Source organism: Saccostrea cucullata, unplaced genomic scaffold, assembly GCF_032062105.1.
Source record: "Saccostrea cucullata isolate Sc308-1 unplaced genomic scaffold, CSIRO_AGI_Scuc_v1 ctg744, whole genome shotgun sequence".
NCBI classification, from domain to species: Eukaryota; Metazoa; Mollusca; class Bivalvia; order Ostreida; family Ostreidae; genus Saccostrea; species Saccostrea cuccullata.
The window spans coordinates 62,501-76,694 of NW_026922928.1; positions in this window are offsets into that span (position 1 = coordinate 62,501).

Sequence of the window (14,194 nt, forward strand, 5' to 3'; positions counted from 1 at the left end):
TCCCAACCCGATGTTTATTCGTATAGTATTTTATGGTAGGGCTAAAAACTGGAGGGCCATATCTTAGGAACTAGAGATGGCACCAACACCATTTTTTTTCACAGAAGTGGGATCGGACCACTAGTACCCCATCCACAAAATTTCAGACCCCGGGGTGGGGACTTTGATGTCCCCGAGCCCGATGTTTATTCGTATAGTATTATATAGTAGGGCTAAAACCTGGAAGGCCATATCTCGGAAACTAGAGACGGTACCATCACCATTTTTACATAGAAGTGGTAACTGACCCCTAGTACCCCACCCACAAAATTTCAGACCCCGGGAAAGGGGACTTCGATGTTCCCCAACCCGATGTTTATTCGTATAGTATTATATAGTAGGGCTAAAAACTGGAGGGCCATATCTCGGAAACTAGAGATGGTACCATCACTATTTTTTCACAGAAGTGGTAACTTACCCATAGTACCCCACCCACAAAATTTCAGACCCTGGGGTAGGGGACTTCTATGTTTCTTAACCCGATGTTTATTCGTATAGTATTACATAGTAAGGCTAAAAACTGGAGGGCCATATCTCAGAAACTAGAGATGGTACCATCACCATTTTTTCATAGAAGTGGTATCTGACCCCTAGTACCCTACCCTTAAAATTTCAGACCCCAGGGTAGGTGCTTTGATGTCCCCGAGCCCGATGTTTATTCGTATAGTATTATATAGTAGGGCTAAAAACTGGAGGGCTATATCTCAGAAAATAGAGATGGTACCATCACCATTTTTTCATAGATGTGGAATCTGATCCTTAGTACCTCACCCACAAAATTTCAGACTCCGGGGTAGGGGACTTCGATGTCCCCCAATCCGATGTTTATTCGTATAGTATTATATAGTAGGGCTAAAAACTGGAGGGCTATATCTCGGAAACTAGAGATGGTACCATCACCATTTTTTCTCAGAAGTGGTAACTGACCCCTAGTACCCCACCCACAAAATTTCACACCACACAGCTTATGTTTAAATTTTGAATTGCGAACTGCGTTCTAGAACGCAATTAACTTTTGAATTGCGAATAGCGAACTGCGTTCTAAAATCTGAACGCCCTCATTGTAACGATGTATACCCCAATGCGCTCTTTACGCTTGAATGATTTTTTTGGATTGGGTATCGACTTGCGCACATCTCCGATGGTAAAGCATATGAGAACACACGAGGTGATCAAGATATTTCAAAAACAAAATAAACAACATAATAATCATATTTTTGAATGATTATTGATTTGAATCAAAAGAAAAAAATGCAAGTTTGGAAGAGAAATTTAGATGCATGAGTACGTATTTTTACAGTGCGCCTATTTATGCAGAATAAACTTGAAATAAAAAGCAGTAAAATTTGCAAACACATTTTGAAATTATATCATTTGAATGGAACAAAACAACCAACGTCTTTGATTTGCAGGTCCTATGCAATTGATGCATATCGAGAAAACGCCTCGAACGCTGTAAACGTACCCATACCTGGTAATAACTAAATAAGGTTACTGCATCGGTTCGAAGATGTGCACAAGTCAAGTGATATACACCATGAATTCCATTTATTGAAATATGCATCACAAAAAAGAAATAAACTCCATAAAAGCTCAATAGTAAACATTACTCCGTACACACTAGCACGATGATACACTTAGTCCGTGCTGATCAGATTTTGGTAAGGGAAAATATCAAAAGTGGAAAGAGAAGTTATTTGGTATTTGCGCGGCTGAAAAGGGGGGGGGTATTATAACTGATGTTCATAAGCTATAATTGTGAATTGTTTATACATCTACATGTAGTTCTAATATACATTCTATACAAAGTCATGTATATAGTCTGCAGTTGTTTTGCGTCGCAAAATTCACTTGTCAATTATAACTGATTATTTTAGTACTAATCTCAAAACTAAACCAAGTAATTTGATGTACGGCAATAATTTACTTCAAATCTTAAAAGCAATTAATCAGGATACAAATTTTCATGTGTACATCTATACATTCTTTAACACATACACACACGGAGAAAGGCCATCCCCTGTTCAGATTGACATTTAGGCATTTGATTTTTTGGACGGGGGGGGGGGGCAAACAAAAATAATTGACATGACCATTATTTAAATATTCTTGAAAGACAGACATTTCTGCCGAATTCAGTTTTGAGATTTTTTTTAAAATGTGTCACTCCGACCACAAAGTATATGCATTTTGAGGAAGGTAACTGTTTTATAATTATGTTGTTACAGGAAGTATTTCGAGATTTCAGTATCCCTGCCTGATAGTCGAAGTATTTTTTTTTAAATATATAAATAATTTCTGTAGGTGAATTTGGGAGATAATTTTAAAAGCTAGGGTAGGGATACTTGACACTGGTTGAATTATTATTTATTCTTTTGTAAACTGAACTCTCTCTCTCTCTCTCTGTCTCTCTCTGTCTGTAACCACCCGTTGTGGCAATGATAGGAATAAAATCCTACGCACTTTGTGCTGTACCATTTATTATGCCTTAGGACAGATCAAGGATTTTTTTTCAGGCGGGATGTCGAAAGTTCATAAATTGAATAATAATTTTACTTTGGACAGGAAATTAACCCAAACGCCCAAATTGAAAGGGCAACTAGACGTACATGTATTATGAGCAATGAGCTCATACCCTGCCTCCCATATGGTTATAATGGCAAAGTCCATATTTCGCTAATCCCATACGTGTCAGATCAAAAAGTAAAATAGGAGGTGCATAATGGTAATATGTAATAAACTTAAGATTCTTTGAAAGTTTCATTAATTTTCTCTAAGTGGTATAATAGGATTTGCGGATAAGAGATGGGTACCCCAAACCGTAACAGATAGACGAACGGACATAACGATTACTATATAACCTCCCACTTTTCAGGCGGGGGATATAATTAACGTGAAATATACATCACAGGAATGGGAACATTGGGAACTTTCTCGAATACCTTCTCAAACGTATGTGTCGAACTTGGACAACAGACAAGAGAATTTTTAAAATGCTAGTTTTAGGTAGAATGTGGAATTCTCACGAGGAGTTTACTCTCTCTTCCTATATGCTTTTTCTAATAATCATTAATTATTTATGTCTAGAAATTTAATTCACATTAAATTCTATTTTCATTATCATTGTACCAAAGAATCAAACTCGTTTATTATACCCCACGCGTGAGGTATAATGTTTTTGACCCGTCAGTCAGTCTTTTTTTTTTTTTTTTGGTCAGTGCAACTTCTCATAAACCACTGTACAGAGTTTTGTCGAACTTTGCAGATATCTATAGGAGACAATGTGTGTGTAGATTTGCACATCACCAGGAAATTCCGAATTCTTTATTTTTCGGGAATTTCCGCACTTTTACATTTAGATTTTGACCATATCTTGAATATAGAGGTGAGCAATTTGTCAGAGCAACTCCTCATAAACCGCTGCAGACAACTTCGTCAAACTTTGCAGATATTTAGGACACAATGTGTATAGATGTGCATATTACAAGGAAATTACGATTCCTTTATTTTTTTCTGGGAATTTCAGCACTTCGACTTTTGGGGGAGCATGGGGTATGTGAACGTGCTCACTTTTTCTTTCATAGTGCATAAAATTATAAATAACTTTAAATCAAATTATATTAGGTCTAATAAAGCCAATACACAGTATTCATTTGATAATAATTGATCATAAAGAAATCCAATCTGTTTCAGACGTTGTTTTTTTTTTTTTACATTATTTTAATGAGAGTGTTATGCATGTTTTATTACACCCCCCCCCATATTACGGGAAAATATCATCAAAAGGTGAATGATTCATAATAATGCCCGCTTTTTTATGAATTTGATGAAGTTAAACCATGTGCTTAATCGTAAATTTTATTTACAACATGTACAGACAAGAGTAATGTTTATTTTTGAAATTTTTTTTTTTTCAATCAACCCCACTGAGCTTTCAACCTTAGATATTTTCCCTGACCAAATAAAATGATCGGCATGGGCCACGTGTGTCAAAGCATCTTTTACTGTTGAGTTAGCAATGGATTACAAGACTTCTGAGATGCATTTTTCAATAAAAGTAAAATAGGATAATTCTTTCGACATGTGCACATCCCTGTAACGATAGCAGTAGTCAGGTAAATGTTTTTATCACTGCGTTTGACGCGTTTTCTCGACCTGCATAGGTGTTTGGTGTACATGTATGTATTCCGTGTTAGTTTATTTTCTATATTGCAGCAAATGCATTCAAAAATAATTTAATTCTCGGTATAGTTCTATTTTTTGTTGAATTTTTACTTTTCAAACATGTATTTGGTCAGTTTATGGACTTCAAAAAACTTTGTTATCGGAGATGTGTACATGCCGACAGTCAGGCTAGAAAATCACTCAAGTGAAGCAATCGTACAAGGCTATATATAGCAGGTACAGGTGACCAAACATTTTCAATTAAATATGGCGGAATCGAAGAAATATGGCGGACAAAGGCGTACAGGAATGTAGTAAGTCGTACAAAGATGAAAAATGATGGTTTTTTAAGAGTTCATGTCAGCTTTAATGATCTTCCTTTATGTATTACAAAATCCAAATTAGAATTATTTGCAGATGATGTCACTTTACATGCATCAAGTAAAGATTGTCAAACTATTGTAGATACATTATCAACGGATATAGCTTTTATAGAAAAATGGTGTTCTCAAAATCAAATGGTTCTAAATGCTACAAAAACCAAATGCATGTTAGTTGGTACGCATCAAAAGAGATCAATTTTTTCTGAGAATGAAATTAATCTATTTGTATCAAACAAAAAACTTGATATTGTATCAAATGAAAAAATTCTTGGAGTTTATTTAGATAATTCTTTACAATACAATGTACATATTGACCATGTTTGTAAAACACTGTCACGTAAAATTTCTGCCCTCCGTAGAATTAAAAAGTTTCTTCCTATTCATACACGCAAGCTGTTTTACAATGCATATATTATGCCTTCAATTGATTATTGTCTAACTATTTGGGGTAATACATCTCACTCAAATCTTGACAGAGTATATAAGCTTCAAAAACGCGCTGCAAGATGTATTTTAGATGCTCCTCCTGATGCGCCCCCACAACCTCTCTTTGAGAAACTAGATTGGCTCACAGTGTATGAGCAACTTATTGTAAATAAATATGTTTTGTTATATAAATCATTGTTCAACTCTCACCCTACTTATTTAAATAGTATGTTTAACTTCCAGTGTAATAATCAATACAATCTTCGATCAGAATCTAATTTAGACTTGTGTGTACCAGCTCGTAACTGTAAACTCTTTGAGAACTCCTTTCAATACTCTGGTGCTATCTTATGGCATAATTTACCTGTGCATATAAAAATGTCTCAAACACTGAATGCTTTCAAACACCAAGTCAAAATATTTGTAAAACAATGTCGAAATAACTTATGCTTATTTATTTGATTGTGTGTATTTGTATATGTATGTATATTGATTTTTGTCTACAGAAGGCCCCGGGGAAGAATAGTGCGTGCACTAATCGGGCTACCTTCTTTAAATAAAGTATTATTATTATTATTATTATTATTACTTGGGAGTGAAAAGGGAAAGGTATAGAGATAAAGTAAGGATTGATGGTGAGGAGGGTGTGTAAGTATTACAAATCATGATTTTGTTGGAATTGTGTGGATTGTTGTTACTCTTATGATGTATGCAATATCAGGATGTTCATGAAGCTATATTGCATATACTTTTAGAAGGAAACAAGGGTATGCCATAAAATTAATTGTCATTATATGGTATTCAAGTAAAGCAGACTAATTATGAAAATTAGATTTGTTCTTCTGTATTTTTCTGGTTGTTTTCGCATGTCACACTCACTGTAAGTTGACGGATTCATGACTTTTAAAACTTTCAGAAAAGAAGAATTATTTTTGAGTACTGTGGGAGATGGATTTTGAAAATTAAGCATAGCAGTTGGAATATGTATGCATCCAGATCGATATAGATTGGGACATATTTATATTTGTCCTGTTTATCCGTTTATCTGTACCTCTCTGTTGTCAAATTTAAACTTTGCCAAAATGTTGAATCGTGAGAGATAGAGACTTCATATTTGGTATGCACACTCCATTGATTAAGCTTTTCCAAATGAGACCAAGATCAGTGACCTTGACTATGACCTATATATTACAAGTATTTTTAGCTCTACTGGTCAGAGACCAGAAGAGCTTATGCGATAGTGAGGTGTCCGTCGTCCGTCCTTCTGTCTGTCTGTCTGTCCGTCTGTCTGTAAACAATTTTTCAAAACGCTACTTCTCCTACAGTTTTGGTCTGATTTTAATATAACTTGGCACACAAGTAGACCACACAAAGATACATAAAATAGTGCATCGGATTTTGATTTCGATGAACGGTGTTGCCATGGTTACTAAAATTAGAATTTTCTGTGAAATTACTTTAAAATGCTACTCCTCCTACAGTTATGATCTGATTTCAGTATAACTTGGCATACAAGTAGACTACACAAAGATACATAAAATAGTGCATCGGTTTTTGATTTCGATGAACGGTGTTGACATGGTTACTAAAAATAGAATTTTCTGTGAAATTCCTTTAAAACGCTACTCCTCCTACAATTTTTATCTGATTTCATTATAACTTGGCACACAAGTAGACTACACAAAGATACATAAAATAATGCATCGGATTTTGATTTTGATGAACGGTGTTGCCATGGTTACTAAAAATAGAATTTTCTCTGAAATTCCTTTAAAACGCTACTCCTCCTTCAATTTTGATCTGATTTCAATATAACTTGGCACACAAGTAGACTACACAAAGATACATTAAATAGTGCATCGGATTTTGATTTCAATGAACGGTGTTGCCATGGTTACTAAAAATAGAATTTTCTGAGGAAATTCTTTGAAAACGCTACTCCTCCTACAGTTTTGGTCTGATTTCAATATAACTTGGCACACAAGTAGTCTACATTAAGATACATAGAATAGTGCATCGGATTTTGATTTCGATGAACGGTGTTGCCATGGTTACTAAAAATAGAATTTCCTGTGAAATTTCTTTGAAACGCTACTCCTCCTATAATTTTGGTCTGATTTCAATATAACTTGGCACACAAGTAGACTACACTAAGATATATAAAATAGTGCATCAGTTTTTGATTTTGATGAACAGTGTTGCCATTGTTACTAAAAATAGAAATGTCTGTGAAATTCCTTTATAAAGCTACTCCTTCTACAATTTTGGTCTGATGGCAATGGCTTCTTTTCTCATCCTTTGTTATAAGTACAAACCAGTAGAGCTACAGTCTCGACAGAGACTTCTGGTTTTTCTTATTGTTCTGAATCATAGGAGAAAGGTACTTCATATTGATATGCATACTGCTCTATTTACATTCTTTTATGGCACCAAGGTCATTTGACCTTTTGACCTTGACTGTGATGTATATGCTGAAGATAAAGTTTTTGAACATTTGAACCATTAGAGATAGAGACTTGGTAATTTTTTATGCAAAGTTCATTAATGTGTTCCAAGGCCAAAGACCTCTTGACGTTGAATGTGTTATCTATGCTAAGAATTGCTTTGTTGGAACTTTGTTGCAAGCAGGTGCAGAGTGTTTCACAAAAACACTTCTGGAATAGCTACTGACCCATATTTTGTCATTCTGGGCAGGAAACCATTTGACTACAGAGTTGGCCTTTTTTAAAATAATTGGAAGCTTGAAAAAGTATTATATTTGTTTTTCTATTATGCTTGAAATAGTTTCAATTTATGAAGAAGACGGAGAAATGATGGAAGTAATTTTATTGAAACATGGTTGAATGCAGAATAAGTCAAAATAGTACAAAGTACATTATATGTTGAAAAGCATTGTAGGGCAAGCTTATCACAAGTATACTTTTTTTGAAAGAATAATGTGGCATATCTTGGTGTTAAGAATAAAAATACTACAAAAACAGGAACTTCTTTGACACATAAAATGATCACAGAATGAATATTGAGTACAAATTAATGTTATGTGATACATCTACTGAGATGCGTGCATATCCTGAAAAGTTTTTGAAATGTGTTCAGTCACAGTATGAAAACTTTGGTTGTAAAAGATGTACACAAAAAGTAAGCATTGTATTCTGGCCGTTAGTTCATTTACAATAATACTACATATGTAGAACAATTTTGCCTAAGTATGAACCAAATTACAGATGTAAGACTAAGATTATAAACATATGTACAACATTTGAAAAGAAGTAATTTTTTTATGAGTACAGTGTATGGAATGTACTTAAGAACAGCATAATTACATATGACAAAGGTTGTTCTATACAAATTGAGTTATCTCTCAAATAAGCAACTCACAAGTACCCAGATAGCATGACTATGTTGGGCCAACACTGGTAAAAGGTTGTATGGTTGGAGTTGGGGGGACTACGTTGGGCCAACGTTGGACCAATGCTACCATGTCAACCTTCTCGACCATGACAGAATTTCTATGTTGGCCCAACGTTGGTCCAACGTAAGCAATTTCCATTCACTTTACTTTCCAAGGAAGGAAGAATGCTGACGTTGGCACAACGTTGGCCCAATGTATATAATACAACCTTAAAGAAAGTGTCTTTTCAAATTGGTAGTTGTATGTTGGCCCAACGTTGTCTCGATATTTGTAGTACACCCGAAAAGAATGTGTCAAATCAAGTTGGTAGTGGTTTATTGGTCCAAGGTTGGCAAAATGTTGGTAATACACCCTTACAGAAAGTGTCTTATCACGTTGGAAGTAGTATGATGGCCCAACGTTGGCCAATTGTTAGATTACACCCTTAAAGAAAGTGTCTTATCAGGTTGGAAGTAGTATGTTGGCCCAACGTTGGCCCAATGTTTGTAATACACCCTTAAAGAAAATGTCTTATCAAGTTGGTAATAGAATGTTGGTCCAACGTTGGCCCGATATTAGCAAGAGTGTTATTTTGTTTAGGTGTTTCAAAGATGGGATATTTATATTGGGCCAACGTTCGTCCAATTATTATACTGCCAACTAAATGATGGTGTCAATTTTATAATTAGCTGCTGAGCTTTACGTTGGGACAACGTTGGTTCCAAAGATAAATTTAGATGCACATTCTGAAATAATTAAGAGGATATTCTATGTCCATGCTTTTCATTGGATGATTGCTTTTGTTTAGATATGATATTTTCAACATTTTAACTTTGAACATAAGTGATCACAGCACCAAAGAGTGTTTTATTCTATTTTTTAGAGTTGTGTGCATGCTTATTTGTTTGTAATAATCGCTTAAAATTAAGATTTTTTTTCATAAGCGTACGTTGTATTCATGAGAATTTAGAGAAGACTGAATAAATGTTAGTTAAAAGTTCTCAGGAATGTTGGATGTGAATCCCAGATAGCAGAACATTGTTGTTCCAATCTTACATTATGTTTGTATTATCGCTGTTGGGTTACCTTTATTAGGCCAACAATGGTCCAACATGGAATATTGATTAGTTGGTTATATGTAATGGGGCCAATGTTGGGCTAACTGTTGGCGTTATATCATAAAACTATTATCGTGAGAGAAAATATTGTTGGGGGATTGGCATCGGCCCCAAGTTGGCCCAATATACCATAAATCTGACTGAGTATCATTGGTAGATAACATCCGGGCTACTTGTAATATCCGCGCCATTTTTAATCTGACACGAGCGGAATGAGACTGATGCCTTGCATATCTTCATCCACTTTGTAAGTATTTATAATATGTTTGCTTCGACACAGCTTAATCAACGTTTATAGTTTAAACGATATCGTGTACAAATCTGTGTAAATCAGTGCAGAGGCCAGGTGCTGTTGAGTCAACACTGTCCCAGATAGCATGCTAACATTGGGCCATCAGTGGGCCAGTGTTATCAGTTACATTGGGCCAATGTTGGCAAATGACATTGGCCCAATGTAAGTTTGCTTATCAGCCCAATGTTGGCCCGATATGTTGTGCCAACGTTTGCCCAATGTAGAGTGTTATTGCTACAGATATTGGCCCAACGTTGCGACAACATTGTCCAATTGTTATTGAATGCTACATTGGGCCAATCTTGGCCCAATGTCAACAAGAACATTGGGCCGATGTTGGCAGGGTTAGCCCAGTGTCATTTTGCTCATTGGCCACATGATGTTGGCCCGATACATTGGACCAACATTGGGCCAATGTGTATAAACATTTGATTGTTACAAATCTGTATATTAGCAAATCTGATAGTCTCTAAAATTAGAAATAAATCTACCACCAATCCTTCTTGAAAATGCAAGTTAGCTAAAATAAATTTACAAGGCTTGTTAAAATTCTTAAAATTTATCAAAACAAAATAAATTATCAGTGATTAAATTTATTGTTTCTATACAAGAAAAATAAATGAAAGTATAAAATAACAAATGTGTTTTGATACAGTTAAAACAATAAATAATTGCCCCTTATTTAGATTGAAATTAGTAGAATAAATTTCCGAAGTCTACCACTCATTTTACTTTTATACACTTAAAGTCGAGCACATAAGCAAACATGTTGAAAATGTTGAACATGTTGAAGTTAAAACAAAATTTATTCAGTACTAAAACATAAATTGGGTTCTTTCATTTAAAATGTGTTCAGTGTACCGACAAATTTTCTAAACATGTAATTTACTTTGAATAATGATTTATACGGGGCAACATTGAATGAGTGTGATGATGATGATCAAGCGTAGAAATTTTATGCATAAATGCTTTCATCATATAGCATGCAAGTTAATCTCTTAATCACACCATGAAATAAAAACGGTTATTCCTCAATTGACAGCTTAAAAATATAGTGATATACTGTAAACCAACTATTATTCGCGTCATCTTTTATTCGCGATTCGTCAGTTTAAAATCAATCTACGACGATTAATTTCCGCGACCGAGGAAACATTCTCTACAAATCCTTAGCAAAATGAATGGTTCGCGGCGATTAATATTCGCGAGTTATTCGCGGATATTTCTCGCACGCGAATAAAAGTTGGTTTACAGTACTTGTAAATTTAATCGTATGTTTACTCTTTACTGAGAAAAGTAACAAATGTATTAAGTACTAAATACTACAATTTTAGTGCTAGTGGGGATTCTAAAAAGACATTGAGAACACAATCAAAGAATGGGTAAGGACAGGGATAAGGGAGTAAGAAACGGACAGAGAAGAAAAGAAGGGGAGGAGGAGACTCTGGAGAGGGAAGAGGAGATTTAGGAGAGGGATCAGATTGAACGTGGCAGTGCCTAACTTTTTTCTGTTATATACTGTGACATACCTGTAGTTCTCTCCTTTTCTCAAACACGATGCAAAGGCCAGAAACTTTTTTTGGTGTAAGTAAACAAAATTGCGGGATTCATTTTAGTATTATTTTGAGAACAGGATAGGTTTGTTTATTTTTTAGACGTGCTTATTGATACCTGCAATTTACTGAACTTGTGCATAAATTTACATCACAGAGGGAGTATACCATCATGTAACCCTACATGTTTCGCATCAAGTGAGCATCAACCTTTCTGTTCCTTATTAATGTTTTCTTCATGTACTGAGCAATAAAATATTAGTATGTTATAATGTAATTTTATATTCTGATTTCTTTTTCCTCATTTTTTTTTAATTAATGTAGAGCTACTTACAATGCAATATTTATTGATGGTAATTCTAAGAGATATTGTGACTATGTATTAAACTATTAATCTAGCATAAATATTATATAGTATTAAAGGGCTTTTACCATTAAACTGTACTACAAAACTAGTATAACCTTATTATATATAGTTTGTTATTCACTTTTGAGGACAAATGGCCAACCAGTGAAGAAAAATGAGTTGTCCTGATGGAGAGCCATTAAGATACAAACCAACATTGGCCCAAAAACGGTGTTTGCCTAATATTGAAAGAATAAGTGGCCCAACAATGGCTCAATAATATCCGTTCGTTGGTCCAACAATAAGCCAACAAGTTGGTCTGATTAAGGGCCGATGAGCAAATTACCGTTGGCCCAATATTAATTGCTTACAATGGCCCAACTGTACAAAAATGACGTTTGCCCAACATTGAAAAAATACATTGGCCCAACAGTGGCCCAATATTAACTGTTACATTGGCCCAACAGTAAGCCAACAAGTTGGTTTGATTAAGGGCCGATGAGCAAATTACCGTTGGCCCAACATTAATTGCTTACAATGGCTCAACTGTACAAAAATGACGTTTGTCCAATATTGAAAGAATACATTGGCCCAACAGTGGCCCAATATTAACTGTTACATTGGCCCAACAATAAGCCAACAAGTTGGTTTGATTAAGGGCCGATGAGCAAATTACCGATGGCCCAATGTTGAATGCATACGGTGGCCCAACATAAGGAGCATTGTTGGCCCAACAAAGGTCCAATAACATCCTGCTATCTGGGTAAGTCGGATGTAATACATAACATCCTTGCCAATTTGGAAAAATATTTACACGTAAAACATTTGCTACAGGAGAACTACACAATTTGAGAGTACATAACTGTTTTAGAATAAAAATGTCACAGAAAAGTTGTAGTAAGCAAAGTAACTAATTGTATAATATTTACAGAGACAAAAACATAATTTATTTATCCAAACACAACAGAATATAAATTGATAGTTCCAAAAGTTTATTAACAATACTACTAAATATTTTACAAATTTTGCCTTGAGGGCTCATGCAGCTTATACAAGATACTTAGATAGCAGAATAAGTTGATCTCCCAGCATCAAAACCAGGTACTAGTTATATAACTAACAGTTGAATACTCTGAATCCTGCAGGCAAGAAATGCTTGCCTGATATGAGGCATGTTTACTATCACGTGAGTGGATTGAGAATGGAGTAAACAACTGGAGTCTTAATCTTGGTAAGAAATGCTCACCTAAGATAGACGGCGTGCTCCAACTTATACAACAAGCACCTAATCTCAATGCTGAGCGATTAACTTCCCATAGTTGGGAGAAAGTAACAAAAACATAATAACATTTCATGGAATAGTACAGTCAAGACATCTGAACTTTTTCTCAGTATGAGAAAACAGCACATGTAAAGCCTTCAACATTTTTAAAAAACCATGTCTATTATGACTAAAGTTATAAATTTTTACAAAGATGGTGAAAATAAGGAAAACCATGTGAAAAATTAACTATGGCATTGTACTGCAGTTGATAGAGATTAACAATACGAGATTACACAAATGAAAGAGATACATGTATAACTATTTTGGCACATTATGGTCGCTGTGTAAACAGTAAACAGAAATGGTAAACTAGATACGATCTCAATGCGAGCAACGAGAGGTCTTCCGTCCGATTCTGAAAAAAAAAGTAAAATCGAGCTGAAAAAGTAAACCAGAAGTCTCTGTCGAGACTGAAGCTCTACTGGTTTGTACTTATAGCAAAGGAAGAGAAAAGTACTTAAGCAGTTGGAAATTGAAACTTTTCAACAGCAATAAATAGAATAATGATCCTTGATTAAGTCTCTTTATGTTCTTAGTGCAGTCTACTTGCATGCCACATTTATATTATAATCAGACTAAAATTGTATTTGGAGTAGCATTTTGAAAGAATTTCACAGAAATGTCTATTTTTAGTAACCACGGCAACACCGTTCATCGAAATCAAAAACCGATACACAGAATTATGTATCTTAGTGTAGTCTACTTGTGTGCCAAATTATATTGAAATCAGACTAAAACTGTAGAAGGAGTAGCATTTTGAAAGAATTTCACAGAAATTTCTATTTTTAGTAACCACGGAACACCGTTCAACAAAATCAAAAACTGATACACAGAATTATGTATCTTAGTGTAGTCTACTTGTGTGCCAAGTTATATTGAAATCAGACTAAAACTGTAGAAGGAGTAGCATTTTGAAAGAATTTCACAGAAATTTCTATTTTTAGTAACCACGGCAACACCGTTCATCGAAATCAAAAACCGGTAAACAGAATTGTGTATCTTAGTGTAGTCTACTTGTGTGCCAAGTTATATTAAAATCAGACTAAAACTGTAGGAAGAGTAGCATTTTGAAAGAATTTCACAGAAATTTCTATTTTTAGTAACCACGGCAACACCGTTTATCGAAATCAAAAACCGATAGATAGAATTATGTATCTT